The sequence below is a fragment of the Pelophylax lessonae genome, assembly GCF_965119305.1.
Source record: "Pelophylax lessonae genome assembly, chromosome: 3".
NCBI classification, from domain to species: Eukaryota; Metazoa; Chordata; class Amphibia; order Anura; family Ranidae; genus Pelophylax; species Pelophylax lessonae.
Genome location: NC_138770.1, coordinates 22,351,577 through 22,368,973, shown reverse-complemented (window position 1 = coordinate 22,368,973; position 17,397 = coordinate 22,351,577). Strand labels below are relative to the sequence as shown.

The 17,397-nt window shown below is 42.5% G+C and overlaps 1 protein-coding gene across 1 annotated transcript in view; it reads left to right on the top strand.

The window, feature by feature from the left end:
• The window catches only part of LOC309550245 (uncharacterized protein), a gene marked incomplete at its 3' end in the record, with an annotated part of 2,091,994 nt that overhangs the window by 301,617 nt on the left and 1,772,980 nt on the right, over window positions 1-17,397 (top strand).

Below are 17,397 nucleotides of genomic sequence, written 5' to 3'. Positions count from 1 at the left end.
GGGCGTGCAAAATTATTCAGCCCCCTTAAGTTAATACTTTGTAGCGCCACCTTTTGCTGCGATTACAGCTGTAAGTCGCTTGGGGTATGTCTCTATCAGTTTTGCACATGGAGAGACTGAAATTTTTGCCCTTTCCTCCTTGCAAAACAGCTCGAACTCAGTGAGATTGGATGGAGAGCGTTTGTGAACAGCAGTTTTCACTTCTTTCCACAGATTCTCGATTGGATTTGAACAGGTCTGGACTTTGACTTGGCCATTATAACACCTGGATATGTTTATTTGTGAACCATTCCATTGTAGATTTTGCTTTATGTTTTGGATCATTGTCTTGTTGGAAGACAAATCTCCGTCCCAGTCTCAGGTCTTTTGAGACTCCATCAGGTTTTCTTCCAGAATGGTCCTGTATTTGGCTCCATCCACCTTCCCATCAATTTTAACCATCTTCCAAGTCCCTGCTGAAGAAAATCAGGCCCAAACCATGATGCTGCCACCACCATGTTTGACAGTGGGGATGGTGTGTTCAGGGTGATGAGCTGTGTTGCTTTTACACCAAACATAACGTTTTGCATTGTTGCCACAAAGTTTTATTTTGGTTTCATCTGACCAGAGCACCTTCTTCCACATGTTTGGTGTGTCTCCCAGGTGGCTTGTGGCAAACTTTAAACGACACTTTTTATGGATATCTTTAAGAAATGGCTTTCTTCTTGCCACTCTTCCATAAAGGCCGATTTGTGCAGTATACGACTGATTGTTGTCCTGTGGACAGAGTCTTCCACCTCAGCTGTAGATCTCTGCAGTTCATCCAGAGTGATCATGGGCCTCTTGGCTGCATCTCTGATCAGTTTTCTCCTTGTATGAGCTGAAAGTTTAGAAGGACGGCCAGGTCTTCGTAGATTTGCAGTGGTCTGATACTCCTTCCATTTCAATATTATCGCTTGCACAGTGCTCCTTGGGATGTTTAAAGCTTAGGAAATCTTTTTGTATCCAAATCCAGCTTTAAACTTCTCCACAACAGTATCTCGGACCTGCCTGGTGTGTTCCTTGTTCTTCATGATGCTCTCTGCGTGTTTTACATGGACCTCTGAGACTATCACAGTGCAGGCGCATTTAAACGGAGACTTGATTACACACAGGTGTATTCTATTTATCATCATTAGTCATTTAGGTCAACATTGGATCATTCAGAGATCCTCACTAAACTTCTGGAGAGAGTTTGCTGCACTGAAAGTAAAGGGGCTGAATAATTTTGCACGCCCAATTTTTCTGTTTTTTATTTGTTAACAAAGTTTGAAATATCCAATAAATTTAGTTCCACTTCATGATTGTGTCCCACTTGTTGTTAATTCTTCACAAAACATTACAGTTTTATATCTTTATGTTTGAAGCCTGAAATGTGGCAAAAGGTCGAAAAGTTCAAGGGGGCCGAATACTTTAGTAAGGCATTGTATATGGTGCCAAAACAGTTTGCGCAGCACTTTACAATGTGAGTGCACACAATACAGGAGGAATCAGAGGGTCCTGCTCATTAGGGCTTACAATATAAGAGGGAGGGTCAAGTGATACAAAAGGTAATACCTGTGGGGGATGGAGAAAATAAATGTACAGTTGTTAGGTGTGGGCAAGATAGGCTTCTCTGAAGAGATGAGTTTTCAGGGATGGGCTAAAAGTGGACAGAGAAGGAGATAGCCAGACAGATTGGGGTAGGGAGTTCCAGAGGATCAGAGAGGCTCTGGAGAAGTCCTGGAGGTGAGCATGGGATGAGGTGACAAGGGCGCTAGAGAGCAGGAGGCCTTAGGAGGAAAGAAGCAAATTATTTTGGTTGGTAATTAGAGACCAGGTTAGTGATATGGCTGGGGGTGGAGTTGTGGGTGTCTTTGAAGTTTTTGTTAGTATTTTGAATTTAATTAGTTGGATGAGTGGCAACCAATGTAGGGATTGGCAGAGAGGAGTAGCAGACACAGAGTGGTTGGTAAGGTGGATGAGCCTGTCGGCAGCATTCATGATGGACTGAAGGGGGGATAGCCTATGTAAAGGTAAACCAATGAGGAGGGAGTTGCAGTAGTCAAGGTGGGAGATTACCAGGGAGTTGATTAGAAGCATTGTGGTGTCATTGGTTAGGAAGGGGCGTATTTCCCCAGTAATCCTCCAGGACGGTCACATGAGAGATAGACTCCACCTCCTGCAGGAAACACAAGCACACAAGTTTAAAACAGGCCGCCCTAGGCTGCCCCCTCAGTTCTTGTGTTTCCTGCGCCCTGCAAACACCGGCACCAAGAGGATAATTCCCCAGTTTTGTTATTTTAGGCCTGGAAATAGGTATTTTACCCATGGCAGACATCCCTGGGTACCTCCTTCACCCCCCCCCGTGTTACAGCTGACGAGGCAGTCAGTCACAGGCTCCGGGGTAAAGGAGGGAGGGGGGGTGAAAAGAGTGGAAAAAAAACCCCAGTATCCTGGAACCCGTACAAACTCCCACTGCTAGAAAGGTAAGTGTAATCCGGTAGTTGGAAGTGAGGGGGTTCCAAAGAGAGGTATTTCCCTTTGTGCCTTCCATCCCCTCTTTAGACTAAGCTGGGGATGGGAGAAGAGCCATGAGGACACCTACTGGGGCGCCAGTGGAATTCCCACAGTCTGCTGCCATTCCTCCAAGCCTCCAGGCGGGCTCGCGTGGCAGAAGGGGGTGACGGGTTTCTCTCTCTTCTCCCGCTCCATGCTGTTGTCAGGGCACCCCGTCCGCGGCATCTATCTGTATAGGAACGCCGGACCAGATGTGAGGTCACTAAGATGGCGCCGCCACTGGAAGTGGACGGTCGGCCATCTTAGGTTTGGGCAAAACACAGCACGACTAGGGCAGGCGCCCTTACCCTAACCGAGGGCGAGGCCTACGCATTTCTTGCGTGAAATTGGAAAATAAAAACAAGCCCTGAACACAGCAGCAGCGGTTTTTCACTTCAGACTCCAGAAGTGACCCCCCTCCAGGACGTTTCAATGGCAGAGGACCAGACCAGACTACCAGAGGCTGCGGAGCCTATCCCCAGCTCTCATACGGTAAGGAGGAAGGGGGATGAATGGGAACACTGTCCTGATGGCCTGCTCTCCCATTTTTATCTATATCTTTATGGGGGTACGTTTTAATAGGGGGAGAGTAGTCTGAGGTCCCCTTTGCTGACTCCCTCTTTCTCTCTCTCCCCCCTCCCCCTTTCTCTCGCTTTCCTTTTTCTCAGGCTTCCCTTCTGCCTTGGCTTCTGTGATCTTTGTACTTCCTCACAGCCTAAAGGTCAGGAACTGACCGAAGTGACGGACAAACCAAAAAAGAAAAAATACTCTGTGGAGCAAAGATCTCCCGAAAGCGACAAATTACCATGCAAGCTGCTAGTGTTAAATTCATGTTAAGCTTGAGCCATGAAATAATCTACGCCAATAAGGTTTGCATTCGTCTCCATATGTTTACTCAGAATATACGCCATACAGCGGTTCACACCATCCTTCAATGGATGTGTGACACAGATTAAATTTGTTACAGACTTTTTATAATACATAAATGGGCACAAGCCCAAGTTACAGACTATACAAAGTTTCACAATATTGCACAAGATTTCATAATACAGTCTAATTACACATACGGTCATCCTGACAATATAATGACGTTGAGTGAAAAGTTAGTCTGACAATTAAAAATGATTGATTGGGGGCTTTTTACATTTTACGGTAATAAGGGGCTTGTTTTCATAAACATCTCTTTCCGGGAATCTTATCATTTGTGGAAGAACATTTCATGTTATACTTGACACATATTCATAATAAAGACAACATAACAAACAGACTCAGACTGAAATCCTAAAACGTATTATTTTGAAAGTATATTCAAGGATTAAGAGGGGACTCTAGACTGCCATACTGAATATGGATATATGAACATATAATATAAAAGTCTTTAAGAGTCTGAAAGGTTGTATTAATATGCCTTATGATTTTTTAGATATATTTCGGTTTGTGCCCATTCTGTGATGAAGTGTAGGCCCTTGCATTTACATATTAACGAGCTGGCACTGACAGCCATTCATCCACCTTGGTCAGCAGACAGCTATGTTTTGCATTTAGACGACATGTAAACACCTGTTCATTCATTCATTGGGACACTTGACAAAGTTAAGTCTGCGCATGGAAATTAGGGACAACACCTAAACACATTTGACAATTGCTTGCATTAACACTTGACAGCTGAGTAGAGGAGGAACAGCCCTTGTCCACAAACACCACCTCAGACACAAATTATTATACGGGAACACCTCACATTGACACAAATGCAAGGCCCTTTCAGGTATTGTTCTGTCTGATATGTAATTCGACTGATGAACTGTAAAACCGGTTTGGAGCAGTCTTTTCCTGCTCAACAAATATGCTTTAAATAGGAGCTTCACATTCAATAAAGTTAGTTGTGACTGCACGAAGTTTGAGTACGATGTGTCGTCATAACTCCCAGCTGGTTGGAGGGGAAATCCATTATCGATTGGGGGGGTTAGCAACTGAAGGGCTGTAATATCATCGTGATTGCCTCCTGACGGGAATTGAGCTAACAGTTTTGGTGTCAGAAAGTGAGATCTGCCAAAAACAGTATGGGGTAAGTAATCATATTTTCTATTATTATTATTACTACCCTATACTGTCAGAGCAGATAAACGGTACCCAGTTAACCGCTAATTTTAGCAACTCCCGGGAATCTGAAATTCCCAAAGATGGGGTCTGGTACTCCAGCGCGTCTGAAGCGCCAAAGATAAAATGGGGTTTGGAACCCGGTTACAAAGCAGTACTGTGTGTGATGGTGGATTCCCCCTCCAAAAACCTTGTATATATTTGTATAGACACTTAAGTGTATTTAGTCGTTATATAAGATTGCATGCCATTGTATAGATGTATGTGGAGATTGTATGTGATATTAAGCTGAGTTTGAAGGTATAGTCTTGCCCACCAAGGATAGTTAATCAGCAGACCATGAGTTGGATATGTATAAATCTGATTATTTAGGCGCAGCAAACCACATAAATTGGGAAACTAGGTTTTTCCAATAAAGTATAAACACTGATGTCACTACCCATAGATATAAAAACTTCAAACTCAGCTGATCTCACGTTGTATTCTGAGCTTAAGATAATGGGAAATTTTCAAGGTAAGGAGAATTCCGAGAAAATGATGAAATGTACGTTTAGGAAGATTGTATGAAAATTGTATCGTGTATGGGCAACCTTAGATCCATGAATCGTTATGTTGTGTTCGTTTTAACACTGTCCCTATAGGTGCTGCTGTATCAACAAAGCATTTCATAACATTGAATGAATGTTGGTTGCATAATAATTTGTTTTGTGGTTATTACTTATGTTTTAAAAGTGATGTGATTTTGCCATACTATGCTGGTCATGGCAGCTTTTAGAAGCAAGGAAATATATATTTGGTGTGTAAAGTGTGACCTTAAGGACTAAAAATTGTATCTCTATCCTTAAAAAAATCGTAAGCAATTTTGAACTTTCATCATTAAGGTTTTGTGTCACCAACTTTTCTTTCTTCACTGGCCTTTTTAAAAAAATATATATTTTCTAAGTGCCTTTTTAGCAAACAAACCCCCCCTCCCCCCCCCCACCTCTTTCGGTCTGTGACACAGGTAACTGCAAAGGGACTGTAAACAGCTGTATTGTCATACAAATTAACGATCAGTTTTGCCTTGTAGAGAAAACAAGTTTTAAGGAATGTTCCGAATTGCTGAAGAATGGGTGACGTATGGGTTCTTGTATTTCAAATGTGAAATTACTAATATTTTGAGCTGCTCGTTTTTTTTTTCAACCATGGTGAACAATAATAATTTTTTTCTTTAAGTTTATGGTATACCATAATAATAACAAAAAAAATATAGAAATCCACGTGGTAATAATTAATTTGACGTCAACAATTTTTGGTATTAGAAAAGTGCACTGTTAGGAAGGAAAATGTTTGATATGCTTACTGTATGCTCAATTCCTCTAACCGTTGGTTTATTTTTAGGAGGAAAAGTAAAATGTTTTGTTACTAAACCTTTCTGATGCTTATTCCTCAGATAAGTGAAATTTGAGATTTTCAGAACGACCAAGCACAGCCTTCAACAACAACCAATCATATGGGAGTATTGTTTCCAAATAGATTTTTTCCTGATTGATTAGACTATTTTTATGGGTGTTAGAAAGTTTTTATTTATTGGGTGTCAGATATTTGATGTGTTCTAATTTGACATATATGAGCTCTGGCATAAATGAGGTGCTATGCTTTAGATAATTAAGCATCTCTGGTCTTTTTTTTTTAGAGTTTTCCTTTGGTATATTGGTACATACTTTTGTATTCTGGTGCTAAACACTAATTTTTGAATTTATGCACTTATGCTTTTACTACCTTTTCTCTTGACAAGATTATTGGTATGGGATAATGTGCTCAGGCAGATACTGAAGTACTACTCTTATATTATGATCTTGAATACAAATGAAATTTTACAGATTTGTGTACATATACCATATGTAACTCTGGAAACTAGTGAACTGATTGTCATTTATATGTCACAGCACGTTATCAGATGTGCAGTATGTGAAATCTGTATTGTTAAATAGTAGAAGAGAAAGCTGTCATTCAAAAAAAAAAAAAAAAAAAAATAGGATGGAAGTGGTTGGATTATTGATAGTATGCTAAGAATTAAAATGAATTTATGCCAGCGTTGCTACTCTGATAAAATTTTAAAGGTAACCTCCTGCGGTGAATTCAATTAGTTGATCTCTTTTCATCCAAAAAGTGACTCACTGCCCAGGTTTTGCATATGAATGGTCCTTGAAGTCAGATTTTGTGTCTCCAAGGCTATTTGGGTTTCAATTTCCTGTTCAGGTGTCACCAAGCAAACTGTGCAATCACTTATAGATTTATGTCTGCATGAGTACTGACTTCTAGCTGTTTTGTGTGTCTCTATGTGTCCATGTACACAAGACAGCTTGAATTTCACTCCCTGTTGTTCAGTGATCACAGCATCTTAGCCATGCAAGGGATACTCAGTTCTAGGTAGCTTCCTGCTTGGGTGAGTCATAGGACTGCAATTTAACCCATTTCCACCTTTGGAGGAATACAAGGCAGTTCAACCCCTCCAAGGGCCCCCACCATTGTTGCATGTGTAGACATGCTGTGTTCTCCCAAAACAGTGCCATTAAGTAACCTTCCTGTTACCTGCCTTCCTGTAGGCCCTAAACCTCAGTACTGCGAGTAGCTTCACTAGCATTTATTTTTTGCTGCCTGTCTATAGGCCAGAAGCCCAGTGGCGCAAAATACTCCTGCCATTCTTGTAAAACTTGTATTTTTGTCTCTGTACTTACCTGCTATTCTTGCTAAAGTCAGAATGACTTCAGACCCGTCTCAACCCCATGAGTCCATTTATTCTCATATCTAGAGATTTTGCAAGAGGAAAATGTGGCAAAATTAATTAATAGGAAAGTTAAACAGTGATTATGGTGATCTCTCGCTCTCGTTTCCTTTGCCAACAGGTGCACCAACCCACTCATTCAAGCCTGGTGACAGAATCCTGGTGAAGGCCCCTCCATAAGCTGACGTCGCTAGACCGATCCTACGGACCCCTTGCAATAGTTCAAGCAGTGACCAGAACAGCGGTACTGACAGACGACTCCCCGGCTTGGATCCACGCATCGCGACAGACGGAAGCCCCACCCCTGGACCCCACGACAACTTACCGGAGATTGTGACGAGCACCAGCCGAATCATTGGAGATTGTGACGACAAGCACCAGACGAATTCCAGCTGGATCTAGACAGACGCATTGGTACAATGCCAGCGGACACCTCTACTCCTGGAAGATGTCGCATTCGTGCGACAGTGGTACGCTTTGTAGCAAGCTGAGCCACTGTCTGGTTACTTGCAACATGTGCTCACCACCCGAGAACCTCTCCTCATTTTGCCCTTGCTCACCCAAGGAAAGGAGAGAGACACGAGACATTCATGTCTCCACTTTTACAGTCGAAGTCAAGCCGATTGGACACAAAGGACATTGTTTTTTCGTTATAGCCACCAGGGACTTGGTCTGACCGCTCTGAACGAGGGTTGAAAGGGAATTTTTTTCCTCTCATTAAAAAAAAACGGGAGGTTTATTTTTTGCCCTTTCCTGGAAAAGGCCTTAGGACATGATGAAAAATCACATGCCATCGTCAACAGGTGGTATGTGCTGCCATGGTCTATTTGTAGTGACTTTATCTCCATAACAATGGAGTTGGATTTTTCAGACCATGGACTCTTGCAAGCTATGGCCCTCCCCATTGATCATGTCTGTTTTGATTTAATAGAATTCTAAGAAGTTATATCCCTATGTGCACACAACCAAGTCACCAGCCTACATACACCTTGGAATAATGTCACCTGTTTTGTGCTATTCAGAGACTCTAAGTGATCCCACCGTTATGAATAAGCTGGGATCAAAGGTTGGGTTGAAAGGTTGTATTAATATGCCTTATGATTTTTCAGATATATATTTCGGTTTGTGCCCATTCTGTGATGAAGTGTAGGCCCTTGCATTTACATATTAACGAGCTGGCACTGACAGCCATTCATCCACCTTGGTCAGCAGACAGCTATGTTTTGCATTTAGACGACATGTAAACACCTGTTCATTCATTCATTGGGACACTTGACAAAGTTAAGTCTGCGCATGGAAATTACGGACAAACCCATAAACAATTGACAATTGCTTACATTAACACATGACAACGAAATGCAGACAGGGCGACTGTCATAGGACACACATTCAGATTCGGGAACGCCTTAGATTGACATACAGATGCATGGCAAAAGCAAAGGCCCTTTCATGTATTGTTCTGTCTGATATGTAATTCGACTGATGAACTGTAAAACCGGTTTGGAGCAGTATTTTCCTGCTCAACAAATATGCTTTAAATATGAGCTTCACATTCAATAAAGTTAGTTGTGACTACACGAAGTTTGAGTACGATGTGTCGTCATAACTCCCAGCTGGTTGGAGGGGAAATCCATTATCTATTGGGGGAAGTTAGCAACTGAAGGGCTGTAATATCATCGTGATTGCCTCCTGACGAGAATTGAGCTAACAATACATAACTATACTTTAAAATTAAAATAAACCATAATAGATGACATTGCTGTGTAATAGTGATTCAGAATAGACAAATTTCCTTTTATGAAAAACACAAAGGGAATTTGGTTAACTCCAAACTCAAATTCAGCCTAAGTTAACTCCAACTCCGAATTCACTAAAGCACCTAGTTGAAGGTTTAACTCCAGCCACTTACCTAATTAGGATGCAATGAGTTTAGGCTGGAGTTATTTCTGGAGAAGTGAGCAGCTCTACTCCATACGTACACTGAATTAGGCCCTAACTGACACTTTGTGGGAACCAGTGACACCAATACAGTCATCTGTGCTAAAAAAAATATGCACCGTCACTGTACTAATGACACCTTGTGGGAAGGGGTTATCATCAGGGGCAATCAAAGGGTTACATGTGTGCCTAGCCAGTGTTTGTGTATTGGGGGAGGTGAATTTACTAGGGGAAGGCATGGATCAGTGCCTCTGCTTTGCAGGAACACAGGATCCATGCCTTCCCTACTGACAAACCAGCAATCTTCCTTGTTTACATAGACGGATTGCCATTCTGCCTGTGTACCGAACGATCAGCACTTGCGCACGCTCCCTGGAAGTGCAGGATCACGTTTATATACGTGGTTCTGAGCAGCGCGGCCGCCCTGTAGCAATAAAACTGCTATAGGGAGGTCGGAGAGTGGTAATTATTTTTTTCTTTCACACCCCCAAATTTTGAGTCCCTCAAAATTACATTCCAGACTCTGAATCTAGTAGATGTTTTAAAAGGGGTCCTTAAAGCAAAAAACAAAAACAACAACTGTGTGAGGTCAACCAAGAAATAAATACCAAACTGTTAATCCGAGCATGCAGCCTGCCTGGCCAGGAAAGGGTGAGCGTGTGATGGTAATAGGCAGTAATATATTTCTCTCCCCCTTGGTGGAAGTGGAGATGACCCATCTATAATGGCACTTTTCCACTGCAAGTACCGGCTCGTACCGGCTCGGCTCTACTCGGCCCTGCTTGGCCCGGTTTGCTTTTCCACTGCTGGTACCGCATGGTATAGTGTCGGAACGGTTCGGTACGGTACGGTATAGGTTTGCTTTTCCACTAAAGTAGTACTAAGTTAAGTGGGTGGGATAACAACGGGGTGGGTGGGATTCTCTGACCAATCAGTGGCTAGTAGTGACTGCATGCAAAGGATTGTGGGATATGGGACCAGTTTGGTACCTGTTGGAACCACAATCAAGTAGGTACTGTTTTTTCAGAGCCGTACCGTACCGTTCGGTTCCATGCAGTGGAAAAGCAAACCTATATCGTACCGAACCGTTCCGACCCTATACCATGCGGTACCAGCAGTGGAAAAGCACAAAAGCGTGCCGAACCGGTACGGTTCCATGCAGTGGAAAAGCGCCATAAGAATATACAGTACATACACACAGCACAAGGCCGTGTTCACACTACCAGATGTTTCTCTGGGCTGCGTTCCTCTGAGCTCCACAAGGTGGTGATCTCACTTCTACTCAGACAGGAAGTCTCTATGGAAGACAGGAAGTGATGTCAGGTATGGACAGGAAGTGATGTCAGGTACACACAGGAAGTTCCGGGTGAGAGGTGAGTTGGGAGGAAGTAGAGAAGAAACGTTGCTGGAAGAGGCAGCAGAGGAGGTAATAAGATCTTATTTTCTATTTACACCCAGTAACCCCCCCCCCCCTCATGTCCGTCCTCTTCCTCCATAGTCACTGTGACTCTTTTATCTTCAGCAGATGATGGTACACACATATATAGTGTGGAAACCTAGATTAACCCCTTCAGGGGCAGAACATTTCCCCACTTATGGGGTCGGAAAATTCTCTCCTTTCCCACCAATCACCTTCTCACCTTAGTAGTCTCTCTCTTGTAATGTGGGATGAGATTCGGATTTGGGTTCTCCTGAAATTCACAATTTCACACCCTTCCTCTGAAGATACAAATATCCCCATGCCTCACTACATTAACCATGTGCCTGCCCCTCCTGTAGGCCCAGGATCGGCATGGTGGATGGAGTGGAGGGTCTCTCCTCTCCAGAAAATGAATCCAGAAGAGACAAGCATTTCATCACTTCCAGGTTCAGTGCCATCATTTCCGGGTCACTGTGGTCAGTGAAGAAGCTGGTTGATCCTGATCTGTACTTCCATCAGCTTCACTGGGGTCCATAGGTGACGTTGGAGGTCTAATAGACCCCTAATGTCTCCTTAAAGAGGACCTGTCATTTATATTACGCTGTCGCAAAGGGAGGTATTGGCCGCACAGTAGAGTGAGAGCAAATATTTTTTTTTTTTTTTTTTTTTTTTTAATTTATATCTTTATTAGGTTTTTTCAATTTTAATACATATATTCCATACAATTACATAACATCATCCAACACAACTAGCTTCTACAATAATTTCAAAAACATACCAATATGTCATGTCACTCAGCTGTATTTCCTCAGCTCCCATCAATTCACCAAACAAATCATAACTCAATATAAACAAACCCCGGGGACAATAAAAAAGGGAAGAGGGAAAAAAAAAAACCCGGGGGGGAGGGGAGAATCTCCCTTGATACCTCCTAGAAGGGGAAGGAATGCTCGAGCTCCACAATAAGGCACCCCTTTACCTTTCCTTAGCCCCCTTTTATAATTGTCTCCTAACCTATAATATATAGTTACACCTCGACCCAACCATTTCTACTTCCTCTCCATGACGCCCTCTGCCTAATTCATCTCCAGATACTGAACCCAGGGCCTCCATCTACTCCTCACCTGTTCCTCCGTATTTCCCAGCATGGCTGAAAGCTCTTCTATTTTAAAAATCTCATTGACTTTCGCAGTCCAAACCTCGATTCTTGGTGTCGCCTCCTGTTTCCAAAAAAAGGGTATGCATGCTTTTGCCGCGTTGAGTAATCGCAGGACCAGGGATTTCCTATAACTCCTCGCTGAGCTTTTTGTCAAATGTAACAAGGCACACGCTATCTCCACGCTAGTCATTTGTTTAATGGCTACTGCTACCTTTTCCCAGAAAGGGTGAACCGCTTTGCATTCCCAGAATATATGCAGCATATTTCCTTTTTCCACTCTACATCGCCAACATTTGTCCGATATCGTTTCATCTATTTTATGCAATACTGCTGGAACTCTATACCATCTAGTCAATATTTTGTATCCTGTTTCTTGAATTTTGCTGTCCATTGAGGATTTATGGACCAGTCCTAAGATTTTATTGACTTGTTCTCTGGTCCATGACACATTTAATTCCTGTTCCCATTTTTGTATAAACCGCAGATGCTGTTCTTCTATTTCTTCTGTTAATTGTGCATAAAATACCGAGATCAAATGGCCAGTATTTTCACCTGTTCTGCACATATTTTCAAAATACGTCAACTCTCGTGGTACATACCCCTTTTGCTGCACTGCCTTAAGGAAATGGTGTATTTGATAGGCACTAAAATAATCTAGTAGACCATCTATTGCCTCCCTGATCTCCTCGCTAGAGGGTATAGGGCCATTTTTCCAAATCTCATAGATACGTGATCTACCCTCCTGCGCCAGCTTCCTTACTCTGCCATTTACACATCCTGAAGGAAAGTCTGGGTTTCCTACTAGTGATATCATTGGTGACGGATCTGGAGCTATCCTCCAATGCCTCTGGATTCTTCTTGTCTCTTTTAGTGTTGCGCCCACTGTCGGATGTTTATAAATCTCATTTTTTGCTTCATACACTGACCAGGGATCTGGAGGGGACATCTGCCCCGCTTCCTCAATCTTCACATTCACCCATCGTTTAGACATTCTACTACAGTGCCAATCTGTCACCCTACCTAGATGTATAGCTCTGTAATATTTTAGAATATCTGGCACCCCAATGCCCCCTCTAGCTTTAGGGAGAAACATTGTCTGCATCCTGATTCGGGGGGCCTTATTTCCCCATATGTAGGAAGGGAATAGACCCTTTATTGTTTGAAAAAATGCTAATGGAACCTCAATCGGGATTGCTTGCATAATATACAAGATTCGGGGTAGCACATTCATCTTGAGTACGCTACATCTACCGAACCATGTGAATGCTAATAATTGCCATGCTCTAAGATCTGTCCTAATCTTTTCTATTAGGGGTAGATAATTCTTTCTATACAATTCTAAAGGGTCCGATGTTATCTATATCCCTAGATACTTTAGTTTATCTGTAGCCCATTGAAACGGAAATGATAATCGTAATAACTTCTCTTCTTGGGTGGATAACGAGATGTTAAGTGCCTCTGATTTAGTTAAGTTTATCTTGTAATTTGAAAGATTGCTATATACCCGCAAAGCCTCTAAGATACTCTGGAGCATTATGCTTGGATTAGTTGCAAAAAATAACAGATCATCCGCAAATGCGGCTACTTTGTGCTGTTCCCCTCCAATTTGTACTCCCGCTATATCCGGAGCGCTCCGCACCCTACACAGCAATGACTCCAAACACAAGACAAAAATAAGTGGGGACAATGGGCACCCTTGCCGGGTGCCGTTATTTATTGTAAAATAATCTGACCTCCACTCATTTACTCGCACCGCTGCTGTGGGTGAATTATACAGAGCCATAATATACTGTCTCATTTGCGGACCCAGCCCTATATATGACAGGGTGGCGTGGATAAAATCCCACGCCACCCTGTCAAAATCTTTCTCCGCATCTGCAGCTAGAAGAACTAATTTCTTCTGTGTTATTCTTGCCCGATGTATCAAATCAATTGTTAGGATTGTATTGTCCCGGGCTTCCCGGGACGGTACAAATCCCACTTGGTCATAGTGTACCAGTTCCTTTATATACGGTAAGATACGATTTGCCAGAATTCTCGAGTACAGTTTAGTGTCCACATTTATCAGCGATATAGGCCGATAGTTGGCACATAGAAGGGGATCTTTCCCCTCTTTATGGATTAGGGTTATATGTGCCCTCAGCAAGTCCGGGGGGAAATTTTCCCCCTTTCCAATTTCATTAAAGTGTAATAATAAGGGCTTTTTTAATCGCTCCCAGAATTTCTGGTAGTACGTTAAAGTAAGGCCGTCCGGGCCAGGCGCTTTATGTGATCTGGATTGTGCGAGTGCAATCGATATCTCTTCTCCCGAAATCTTGTCCTCTAATGTGAGTGCTTGTTCCTCTGATAATGTCTTCATACCTGATTCTCGTAAGTACTTGTCTATCTGTTCCCTTTTTTTCACATTAGATCTCCCTCCCCCCACTTCCGGCAGGTTATATAGGGAATGGAAGTAGGAACGGAACTCCTCTGCTATATCTGCAGATGTGTTTACCGCCCCTCCCCTCATGTCCCTTATACATGTTATCTGAGTTCTTCTATTCGGTCCCCTGATTGCTCTAGCTAGTAGTGCCCCTGGTTTGTTGGAATATTCATAAAAGTGCCTTTTTGCCCACATCATACTCCGCATAGTCTTTTGAAACAATTTAATTCCTCCCTTACCTGTGTAAGGGGTGCCAGGTGTATCTCTGCGAGTGTATTTTTATGTAGCCTACTCAGCTGTTCTATCTTACTCAAATATTCCCTGATTTTAGCTTCTCTTTCTCTTTTCCGTTGTGAACCCAGTTTAATTAGTACCCCCCTTATTACGCACTTATGCGCTTCCCAGATAACTGAGGGTGCAATGGGCTCTGAAGTGTTTTCCTTAAAGTAATGATCTAAGGCCTCCTCTATCACTCCTACATCTTCTGCAGATTGTAACACTGCCTCATTTATTCGCCAAGACATTGGTCTCTGAGTCTTAGACTCCCACTGTATAGACACAGATACTGGAAAATGGTCTGAGATTGAGAAATCCCCTATATCTGAAGCTGTCACCAATGGCAGATCTGCTTATGTCACCATGATTCTGTCAATCCGACTATATGTGTCATGTATTGACGAATAGTACGTGTAGTTTCTCTCTGCTGGGTGCATTGTTCTCCACGGGTCTACCAACCCCAGAAGAGAAATCTCTCGTTGCATCTTTCTTAGTTTTGCATATGAAATGCTTGACCTTTTCTTTGAGGTGTCTATTAGCGGTTCTGCAGCATAATTAAAATCCCCTCCCATTACAAGATGTCCCTCACGGAATTCCATCACAATTGGTACTAGTTTCTGAAGAAATGCTAAATGATCTGAATTGGGAAAATAAACATTCAGGAGGGTTACCTCTGCTCGTCCTATTTTCCCTTTTACCAAGAGATATCTCCCTAGTGGGTCTGCTAGTTCTTCTTTCAGACTCCAAGTCAAAGAGCCGGAGATTAATATACTCACCCCCTTTGGCTTGGATATAGGCGATGTAGAATGGTACGACCACGGATAGTCCCTGTTTCCAAACTTTGGTAATGCATCTTTCCTGAAGTATGTCTCCTGAATAAATGCTACATGCGTAGCATCTCTTTTAAGATCACCCAGTAGTCTCTTACGCTTCTGCGGCGTAGATAGTCCTCTCACATTATAAGTTATAAATTTACATCCTAATGTCTTCTTTTGCACCTCTCCCCTAGTCGGTGCCATCACTATGGATCTCGACCCTCCCTCCCCCCTCAGTACCAAGGGAGACAAATAAAAAATTTAAATTAAAATTATAAGGGGGGGGGGACCCACACACTTCCCTCCCTCCCCCTCTCTAACGGTTATTCTAACCCAGCGCACCCAGGCGCTACCTATTGAGGGGCTTTAGTTAGCAAGAAGACGTGACAGACACAAAAATTTTCAAATGAATTTCCTATATACATATAACAACCACACTTTCAATCCAGGTCACTACTCTCAGGTTGATAATGATAGAAAAAAGCTACCTATATGGAGCCGTGATCCTGTGGAGGGCAGCCTCGTTTTCCATTTTCCTATATTCTCCCTTCTCCACTATTCTCATCCTCCCATCCCGCTCTATCTTCTCTTGTCCTTAACTTATCTTACTTCTTTTCTTACCTCCCCTCCCTATTCCATTCCTACTAAGTCATGTGAAAATATTGCGAAGTAGAAAGGGACACACAAAAAAAAAAAAAACCCTCTCTGTCCTCCTTCCTCTACTCCTTCCCTTCCTTTTCCTCATATAATTCTCTCCTCCCTTCCCTCTCCCCCCTCCCCACTCTACCCTCTCCTCCCCTGACCCTGACTCTCCACCCCGACCGCTCCTATTCCCTTAGACCCCCCCTACCCCTTACCTCCTTCCCCATCATTGCATTGTGCTTTACATTCAGACCAGCTCGTTTAGCTGGAATCAACCTTTCACCGTGTTTCTTGTCTCCGAAGGAGACACTAAGGAATTATTCATAATAATAAAAAACATAATATATCCAAAAAAAAAAAAAAACACACAAAAACACGTGGAAAAAAAAAGAAGAAGAAGGGGAAAATTTATCAAGCCACAACCCCAAAAGCAAAAACACACATTGCATAGCGAATACTTCAATCCCCAGTGATCATATGTGACAAAAACTCCACACACAAAAAAAAACCCTAACCTCTAAAAAACATAAAAGGGAAAGAAGGGAGCAAGCCAATTCTACTCCCCCATGTCCCTAATTCTCAAACAGATATACCTTATTCCTTTAGTGTTCCAAAAAAAAAAAAAAGACCCCCAAAAAATATATTTTTCCTTTTTTTTTTTTGGTGTAATAAAGTTATGATGTGAAGGAAAAAAAAAAAAAAAAAGGCAAACCCACCTCAACATTGTGTGCAGGCGGCCTAATTAAGGCAAAAGAAAATCAGCTGGCTTATACCCCATTGGGGGAGGAAAAAAAAAAAAAAAAGAAGGGGGGCCCTCTACATCACTTATATCACACCAATAGCTCTACCTACGGATAGATAAGGAGGGTCAGGGACCCCACCTAAATCAAAAATCGTATACATATCCGGCCTTTTCCCCAACCTCCCCTCCTCACCCTCCACAAGTATATTTTCTGTCCACGAAAGCCCCCACGGGGCTGAGGGAGCAAAGAAGCAAAAAAGAAGGAGCAGCAAAAAGAAAAAAATCATCCCTTCCTCTTTCCAACACATAGCTAAGCTAAGGGAGGATAAAAAAAAAATAAAAAAAAAATCGAATCCTTGAGTGGGCCTATGTGTCCTGTACAATATTCATGTTGACCTCTCACCGAGGCCTTTCTTGTCCTCTTCTAAATCCTGCGGGTTGTTTGGGATTATACATCCCTGTTGTCAGAGAAACCTTCAGCTGCAGACTGGTCATCACATGACAAGCACCACATGACTTCCACATGACTTCCTGGCTGCCTATAAAAGCTGAGCAAGTGCTCA